The sequence below is a fragment of the Galeopterus variegatus genome, unplaced genomic scaffold (assembly GCF_000696425.1).
Source record: "Galeopterus variegatus unplaced genomic scaffold, G_variegatus-3.0.2 Scaffold2033, whole genome shotgun sequence".
NCBI lineage: Eukaryota > Metazoa > Chordata > Mammalia > Dermoptera > Cynocephalidae > Galeopterus > Galeopterus variegatus.
The window spans coordinates 101,444-111,210 of NW_007728144.1; the positions used below are offsets into that span (position 1 = coordinate 101,444).

General features: G+C 47.8%; 1 long non-coding RNA gene across 1 annotated transcript; it reads right to left on the reverse strand.

Annotated features, from left to right (window-relative positions):
* Positions 1-1,841: 1,841 nt before the first annotated feature.
* On the reverse strand, positions 1,842-8,756 carry LOC103596498. The gene is made up of 3 exons (XR_551051.1): positions 8,664-8,756; positions 2,278-2,528; positions 1,842-2,183 (listed from the first exon to the last, which is right to left on the reverse strand). It is a non-coding gene; the product is annotated as an uncharacterized LOC103596498 (long non-coding RNA).
* Between the last annotated feature and the right edge of the window lie 1,011 nt (positions 8,757-9,767).

Sequence of the window (9,767 nt, forward strand, 5' to 3'; positions counted from 1 at the left end):
TTATTATTATTATTATTATTGATTTAATTTAATTTTAAAAGGGGTTCTTAGTCCTGGCTATGCTTCAGAATCATGAAAGAAGCTTTTTAATTTTTTTTGTCCTTTTTTATTGAGACTGGCCGCACCACGCTCAGCCAGTGAGCGCACCGGTCATCCCCATATAGGATCCGAACCCGCAGCGGGAGCACTGCTGCGCTCCCAGCGCCGCACTCTCCCGAGTGCGCCACGGGCTCGGCCCAAAGCTTTTTAAAAATACCAGCGTCCTTGCTCGGCCCTGATTGAATGGGGTTGGTGTGCGCGTGACTCTCCTGAGCAGCCAGGGCTGAGAGTCACCACCTTGAATGAGTCGTGGAAATGATAATTGTTTCTGATGCAGCTCTGAGACCCAGCAGGTTCTGACCAAGGGGAGAGGTGGCCCGTAACACACAATAATTCACTTAATTGAAGCAACGGCTGCTCAGGGTAGGTTCTGTAGCTTCTATCTTTTACCGGCTAGAGGTGTTTGTCGCTCACCCAGGGAAGGGGGCATCTGTGCGAAGCCCACAGTCTTAGCTTCTGGTTCTTGCCACTGAAAGGTCGCAAGTAATTCCTTCTGGTGGGGCCGAGGGGTTTGCAAAAGAGGGAGGCAGAGAGATGGGCTGCAGAAGCCAATACCCAAAAGTCTGTGGGATTTCAGACTTTTTCTAAAGTGGGGACCAACTTGCTTTCATTGAGCTGGAGCCTCAACCCTGGGGACTCCCTTCTGGTTTGAGTTCCTGAGTCTGTCTTCCTGTCTGGACTGTGCTCTCAGGGAGTCCTGGGTCCTCCTGACTCATCTTTGTGACCCCAGGGTCTGCCATGCACCAGGTGATCCATAAAGGGCTCCTCAATAAATGAATGAAGGACTCAGTGAAGGCAGGGAAGGGGGAGCAAGAAGGCAATGGAAGGACCGTGCCTGCCAACGGGCCAGGCCACAAGGCTGGGTCTAGAGGAAGGTCAGCTTGGTAGGACACTGAGGCACAGAGTGCGGGGGAGGGTGGCTCTGGGAAGGAGAGGAGGAGGAGGAACAGGTGGAGTGATAGTGGGGGCCAGGAGAGGGTGCATCTCCCCAACCTGAGCAGAGCAAGGCCCTCCTGGAGCTATTTCTGATTGTACTCCTTGGCAGACACCTTTTATTGACTAGTTCATAATGTTAACAACTAAACATGTTCTAATAATGGAAAGAAGGAAGCGGAGAAACAGAAAAGCCATTGATCAAATACCCATCATTTGCCAGGCACCGGGTTAAGTGCTTTACGTTCACAACATCATTTGAAAACACACAGCCACCTGCTCAGGGAGATATCATCACCTTCACTGACAGATGGGGTAACTCAGAGGCGGTCCCCTGCCTGCTAGCCATAACACAGCAGAGCACAATTCCAGCCTGACTCCATCTGACCCTGAGGCCTGGAACACACTCTCCATGACCTCCTTGGACCAGGAGTCCCCGTGGGGCAGAGTGAGCCCAGGTGGGAGCAAAACTGTTTTCTGTGGGACACAGACCAGTGCTTTTTCCTTTAGAACATTTCTTATTACATATTTAGATATGTGCCTATCTCATATACTTCATATGCACACATGTATAGTTAACCAAATATAATTGGGATTGTAGCTTGAACATGGTCAAATGGTCATTTCATATGGCTCGCCACAATATTGATCCACGCGTATATACTTGTATTCTTGTTTTCAATGATTTTTTTTCCAGGAGTAATAACAATGACAACAAACGTTTACTGAGAACTCACTATAAGCGATATGTTGTTCTAAGCAGTTTCGTACAAAGTACACAGTGAAATGTTATTATAATCCCCATGTTAGAGAGGAGAAAACGGAACAATAGCTTTATTTTATAACATTTTATAACAAGCAACACTGGTGTTTCACTGATAGTGGGGATGTAAGTCTCCTTTATAAACATGTTTACTGTAAGTGGAGCAGATGGAGTGAATTGGGAAGAGAACATGCAGTGTCCACGGGAGGTCATGATGGCTGAGTTTTGGCGGGTGACCGCGGTCTAGAATAACCCATGCTTGAGAGGTGATGCCGGCCAGAACGGAGGTGTTTACTTGGTGGTGGCAGTGCTCACACACAAGACGCAGTTGACACTTGTGCAGCTCAGATGCAGGATGTGGCTTTCCCAAGGTCCAGGCTTTGGGCACCTGTGGGCAGAGCAGAGAAAATTCTGAATGGGGAGTTAGAAGCCTTAGGGTCCCATTCCATGACTCGTCAAGTCCCCACCATGCAGGTTCTGACCTCAGCAGCCCTTCCACAGGGTGGCTGAGTGAGTTAGGGAGATATGCAGCTACAGGTCACCAGAAATCCAAACAACAGTAACTTAGATGCCGCAGACATTGGCCACCTCTCGACAAGAACGTTGGAGGTTGGCACCACAGCTCTTTGGCATCAGGGCGCAGGTTCCTCCTGTCTTCTTGCTCTGCCACTCTTTGGGTGGTGGCTTTTCACCTCCAGCTCATTGCCTCATGGGGGCAGGGTGGCTGCCACATCTGTGTTCAAGGTAGAAAGAAGATGGAAGAAATGTCTGTCATTTGCATTGGCCAGAGCTGGCTCGCATGGTCACTTCTAGCTAGGAGAAGCTGGGAAGCAAGTGTCCAGCAAAGAGAAGGGGATTGCCACAATGGGGCTAGACCTCTCGTGATTCAACCCCTGGTGCTGGGCACATGGGCCCCCTCACTTCCTAGTAACAGTCATTATGGTTGTAATGAGGTCTTTATTTGGACATGAAGTTGTTAGACTGGGAGCCCCAGGCTGGCAGGACCTGCTTGTATATTCTGTTATAGCCCCAGGGTCCAGTCCAGGACCTCGCACAGAGAAATTACTCAAATTATATATTCTGAATGAATAAATGAATGAGTGAATAATTTTAAAAAGACCCTGCTATGGATTGATTGAATTGTGTCCCCCAAATTTCATATATTAGAAGCTTTATCCCCACTGTAACTGTTGAGGTCGGGAAATCCTATTATGGTAACTGAAAGATGAGGCCTTGAAGAGGTGATTAGATCATAGGACCATGCTGTGGTGAATGGATTAAAAGTGGTGGTCAGGGGTGTGGTTTGGAGGGCTTTAAAAGGAGAGTGAATGAGGAAGTTAGCCTCTCTCTGTTTCCACCATCTTGCAATGTGAGATCCTGGGTCACTGTCACCACCACCAAGGCTCTCAAAAGATTTGTTCCCTGGACTTTGGACTTCCCAGCCTCAGCAACTGTAAGCAATAAATTTTATTTTCTTTATAAAATACTCAGTTCCACGTATTTTGTTATAAGCAACAGAAACAGACTAATACAGACCCCTTCCCTTTTGGGTGACAGACAGACTCTAAAGTCTCTTTTAGGTGCAACATCCTAGAGCCTGTTGGCCAGGCTGAAACCACTCTATAGCAGGTACCATTAGCGAGGGCTCCCCAGGTACCAAGAACTTTACCTACATTCATCTCCTACAGTGAGGTGCACTTTGCTTCCGAACAGGCCCAGGTCTAACTCCTGGTCAAAACACACCAGGTATTATTATTACCACCCTATGCCAGGCCCTGTGCAAGGGGTGTTGTGTGCATGTTGTCCAGTTGCCCAGGTCTGCATCCTTCTTGCTGGTGTGTGATGATGGGAAGGTTACTTAACCTCTCTGTGCTTTATCTGTGACATGGGGATAACAATAGTACCATACTCACAGTACCTTCGTGGGGATTAAATAAGGCCTGTCAAGGGTTTAGCTCAGACTGACACAAAGCAAGTTCTCGATAATGTTATACATTTTTCTTATCCACAGAAAGAACAGGGTACCTTTCCATAGGCTGCTTCCAGCTAGTGACTGAGCACATATATACTTGTATGTGTATACACACACACACACAAATACACACACACACACTCAGAGTCAATCCTCTTTATGGATTTCGTATTTGCAAATTTGCCTACTTAGAATTTATTTGTAACCCTAAAATCAATGTACTTGAGGTGCTTTCATGGTCATTTATAGACACATGCAGAGTTGTGAAAAATTCCAGTTGTTGGATGTGCACATTCCCAGCCGAGGTCCACCAAGGCCACACTCTGCCTCCCTATTCAGCTTTCACACTGTAAGTGTTCTTTTTGTGGTCTAGTGCTACATATTTCATATTTTTGTGCTTTTTGTGGGTGACTTTGATGTTTAAAATGGCCCTCAAGTAGACTGCTGAAGTGCTGTCCTGTGTTCCCAAGCACAAGAAGGCAGCGATATCCGTTTCAGAGAAAATACATATGTTAGATAAGCTTTGTTCAAGCATGAATTATGGGGATGCTGGCCATGAGTTCAATGTTAATGAATCACCATCATATACTCAATAAAGTGTCTTTAAACAGAAACACACACAAAGGCAGGTTATGTGTGGATGGGCTGTGACAATTGTGACCAGACTCTCACAGGAACCTAACCTGTATTTCCCTTGGGAGCAATGCTTCAGAATTTGCTAAGTCGGTGTTCCCGGTGACTTTATAGGATAAACTACCACAAATGATAAGAACCAACTATGTGTGTATCATTTATCATTTCTACTATGCAGGTGAGAAAACAGGCATGGGAGAGTTCAGTCTCTTTCAGGAGTTGAACTCAGGTCTGTGGATGTCAATTCTGCAGCCCCACCCCCAGATCCAGGCAGCTGGAACATTTGGTGGTGGGGTTGCCACTTGATCATCTATCTGCCCCACTCCCAAAGCACCTACCAGGCGGTGAGGAGCCTTGTTTCTGGGTGGCCTGGCTTCTGGGGTGGGGGCAGGAGGGTGTAGAGATAAGGCTGCCTGTCTGCTGGAGAAGCAGGGGCAAGAAGCGAGGCTGTGGGTGGTCAGAGGGGGGCCTAGAGTCAAGGGATGCTCAGAGAGGCCAAGTCTGTACCCCACTGTGCACTCATGGCTGTGACCTCCAACAAGTCCCTCAGTGCCAGAATCCCTGCTCACTTATCTAAGAGTGGTGCTAACTCCACCTCTCCGAAGAGCTGAGAGGACACTTGGGACAGTTCCCCTCAGATTTTAGAGCAGATTTAGATACTGAGCTGGCACAGTAATTGGCTTGACCTCTGAGCACCCTCTGTGAGAGACACATGCTTATCTCTGTCCATTTCACAGATGAGGAAGCTGAGGCTCAGCACCAGGCACCCATGATGCACTGGGCCGGGGTTCCAGTCAGAGCCCTTCCCACTGCCTCACCTCTCTCCTGTGAACACAGGAAGGACACCAGGTGTGCCCAGACCACTGGAAGACAAAAAGGAAGACCAAAGGGGGCCCTAGTCTGTCATAAAAGCCCCCCATCCCAGTCTCTTCATATTTCACACTCAGTCTAGGCCAAATAGCTCATCCCAGGACATCAGGCTCATGGGATCTTAGCCGCCAGCCTCTGACTGGCCCAAGGAGCCCAGTTACCTGGAGATAATCAAAGAGGCCTCTATGTAAAACTTTTTCATGAAAAATTTAAAGGGGAAAGGATACTGTGTCTAGGATTTGCTTAAAATCCTCCAGGAAAAAATGGGGACAGGGAAGATAGAGGAAACAAAAAGGCAAACTGTCAATCATGTTGAAGCTGGGCATGTGGCTGTTTATTGTACTATTCTCCATATTTTGTGTATGTTGCACTAAATAGGATGAATTGAGGGAAAGATAGAGGGATGGATATGTGATTAATGAATGAATCAATGTTGCTGTGTGTTTGAAAATTTTCATAATAAAATGTTGGAAGGAAAGCAGCAAAACCAAGAAGAAGAAACAAAAGTAAAACCAAAAAATCTTCAGCAGCCCCCCTTTCATACAGAACTCCATCCAAGTGCTTAGCCGGGCACCCATCCCACCAATCCCTGCCTCACACCCCACACTCACTTCCCTGGTGTGCGGCCCTGGCACATGATGTAATCTCTCCAAGCCTTGGGTCCCTGTCAAATAGGGAAATGAGAGGCCCTCACTGGGTAGTGGTGAGGCTGAGATGAGCACTTGGCAGATGCTTGGAAAATGCTTCCTCTTGTCTTCAGAGCTTAGCTGGGCTCCACTAACATGAACTCCCTTCCTCTTTGCACTGGGGACTTTCAGTCCCTGTGGTCATTTATTCACTGGTCCAGCAAATATTTTCTGTGTGCCAGGCCTTGTGCTGGGCACTGGGTGTTAAATATATCAGGTCCTTGTCTTTAAGGAACATCCCCAGAGACAGATAGTTCCAACCCAGTAGAACAGTTGGAGTAAACCAAGCCTGGAACCCACAGCAGCAAAGCCTGCAAACCCCAGCCTGGATACAAAGCAGAGTTCCACGACCAGGCCTCAGAAAGCTGACTCCCCCTAGGCCAGAGGAGGCCAGAGCCTCAGCACAGAAGGACCTTGGAGTTGGGAGACTTGGGCCCCTCCCTAGCTCAGGAGTCCCTTCTCCCTCCCCAGGGAGGCTACATTCTAATAAAACCTTATTTATGACACTGAAATTGGAATTTCATATAGTTTGCATGTGTCATGAAATGCTATTATTCTTTTGATTATGTCCATTTAAAAATGCAAAATCACGGTCCATGCAAAAACAGATGGCCAATCAGATATGGCCCAAGAGCTGTAGTTTGGAGACCCCTGTTCTAGAATGTCAGTTTCAAGAGAGCACGTATGTCTGTCTTATTTTGTTCACTCCCTTCCATCTAGAACAATGTCTAGCACCTAGTAGCTCCCCCCAAAATATTTGTTAAATGAAAGAGCAAATCATCTCATTTAATTCTCACAACTGCTTTACCAAAGGGGTATAATTATGAACCCCATTTTACAGAGGAGGAGCCGATGAGAGTAATTTATCTGATTTATTGATGGGAAACAAGCATAGAGATAGCATGTCCTTGGCAGTGCAGCTGGCCTCCTGGAAGAAGCAACAAACTAATCCGGTCCTCCTCAGCAGCCTCAGGGCCCCGCCCCAACAGGTTGTCCCTCCTCTGCAGCCCGAGGCCCCGCCCCAGGATCAAGCACCACAGAACTTGCTGCATGCCCGGTTCCTGCAAGGAGAATTCTCCCCAAAACAGCAGGTCTGGGACCCTTCATGCCAGCCACATCTGGTGCCAGTCCTCGCGGAGCTCTCACAAGGCAATGAAAGGCAGCAGTAAATTCTGTCCTTTGTTGGGAACTGCAAACACCCGGCACAGCCAGCCTGGGCAACCAGACACCGGCTCCACCAGGCCGGGCGAAGGCTGCTGCAAGAGCCAAGCTCAGGCAGGTCAGGGCCTGGCAAGCAGATTCCCTTCGGGGGCCAGTCTGGTAACATAAACATGTGAGATGGGTGGAGTTGAAACCACAGGCGCCAAATTGCCGCTACTGCCACGAGCAATGACACCTGTCCTTTTTCAAGGCTTTTTAAAGCCCTCTGTAGCCAAGACAACACATCATAGAGACCCACAGGGCCTGGAAACTTGTTGATTTTAGAGGGAGCCTCCCAACCCAGGACCTTTGCCCATGCTGTTCCCTTTGCCTGGAATGATCTTCCTGCCCTGCAGGAAGTTAACTCCTTCTCTGACTTCAAGTCTCAGAGAATCCTTCCCCAACACAGCACCCTGCACCTCCTGTGTCATACAGCAGTTTCTCGTTTGTTTGCTTGATTAGTTGATCAATGTCTGTCTATCCATGTATTAGTTTCCTGGGGCCACAAGAACAAATTGCCACAAACTTCATGGCTTAAAACAACAGACATTTGTTCTCTCAGAGTTCTGGAGGGCAGAAGTCAGAATCAAGGTGTTGGCGGGTTGGTTCCTTATGAGGTTTGATCAATGTCTGTCTATCCATGTATTAGTTTCCTGGGGCCACAAGAACAAATTGCCACAAACTTCATGGCTTAAAACAACAGACATTTGTTCCCTCAGAGTTCTGGAGGGCAGAAGTCAGAATCAAGGTGTTGGCGGGTTGGTTCCTTATGAGGTTCTGAGGGAGAACCTCTTCCAGGCCTCTCTCCTAGCTTCTGATGGCTGCCAGCAATCCTTGGCGTTCCTTGCCTTGTGGGCGCATCACTCCACTCTCTACCTCCATCTTCACGTGGCCTTTCCTTCTGTGTTTCTCCTCTGTATCTGTGTGTCTCAAATCTCCCCCTTCTTCCTCTTATAAGGACACTTGTCATTGGATTTAGGGCTCACCCAAAATCCAGGATGATCTCATCCTAAGATGCTTGACTTAAATACATCTGTAAAGACCCTATTTCCAAATAATGTCACATTTATGCTTTTGTTTCTCTTCAGATCGTATAAATCTTTCGCCTTTTACAAATAATGTCACATTCACATTATTACCTGGGTCAGGACTTGGACGTGTCTTTTGGGGGGCCACATTGAGCCAGCTTCTAGACTTAAGCTCCATGAGGATAGAGGCCCCATCAAACTGTTTCTACTACTGTATGCCTGGTAGCTGCCACACAGTAGCACTTCCTCAACATTCAGTAAATATTTGTTGATGGCAGCACTGGCTGTGTAATTTGTGGGCACCAATGCAAAATGAAAAAGCAGGGTCCTCGTTCAAAAATAAAGAATTTCAAAATGGCAACAGCAAAGCATTCAGCTCAGCATGGAGGCCCTTCTGAATTTGGGTTCTGACAGCACAGGTCACATGTTAGTGAAGATGGCCCTGGTTGACTGAATAATGAATACAGAAAACTACTTACCTTGTGAGTCACTCTGGGAGTAATTGGTGAAATCATCTCCAGACCAAGCCTCAGGCATCAAACCCAAAGGTCCATTGTACAGATGGGGAACCAAGGCCTGAGAAGTCAAGGACACCCAAGGTCAGATGGAACCAAGCCAGGACCCAGGTCTCCTAACCCCTTGGTGGTCTCCTTTTTCCCCTGGCCTCCCCACCAAACCTCTGGCAGGAGTGTTCCATACCCAACCCTCTCAAGTCCACCACACTTCAAAACATGTTCAGAAGAAAAAAAAATTGTGGGAACTTTGCCCAAAATTTAAGCCGATCACAGGCTTGGCCTGAGTGTGTCAATCAGAACTACATTCGATGGGCACTTACCCTGGGACTTGCTGGGATAACCTGCAACACATGGTCCCCTTTAATTGTCATAGCTGTACTATGAGGAAAGTGCTGCCTTAGCCCCATTTTACAGGTGGGGGGCTCATGCTCAGGGTAAAGTTCTCAGGGTCACTGCTGTTTGCACCCAGCTCAGTGTGATTCTGGAAGCTGAGATCTAACCTACCAGCCAATAACCGCTCAACAATAATAGCAAACACCTGTGATCAAGTCCCCATACAACCCTGCAAGGAAGATGCTATTACTACCCCCATCTTGAGACATGAAAACTGAGGCACAGAGCAGTAACTTGCCCAATGTTACACTGGGAGATATTACTCCTGTGCCCAGGAGATGCTGATCTGGCAGGTGCAGGGTGGGTCCAGGAGTCGGCGCTCCCACCAGCCCCAGACCTTCCATGGTGAGTCCTGTGCAGGTGGAAGAGGGCACACAGTGAGGAAGCTGCCAGTGCCATGTTGCTACAGCTGACATTGGGGCTGCCATCTCCATGCCATATGGCTTCATCTCTCCTAGAGCCTCAGTTTGTAAAGTGGGGATGACAGCAGTACCTACCCCACAGGCATGTTATGAGGACTAGACACATTGTTCATTGTGCAGTACATGCACTAAGTCAGCACACAACAAAGGCTTACAAAATGCCTAAGGCATATAAGGTAGGGCGTGCAAAATGTTTGAGCCTGTCCTTGTTTCCAAGGAGCTAAACCAACCCCAGCCACAGTGAGGGTGACCG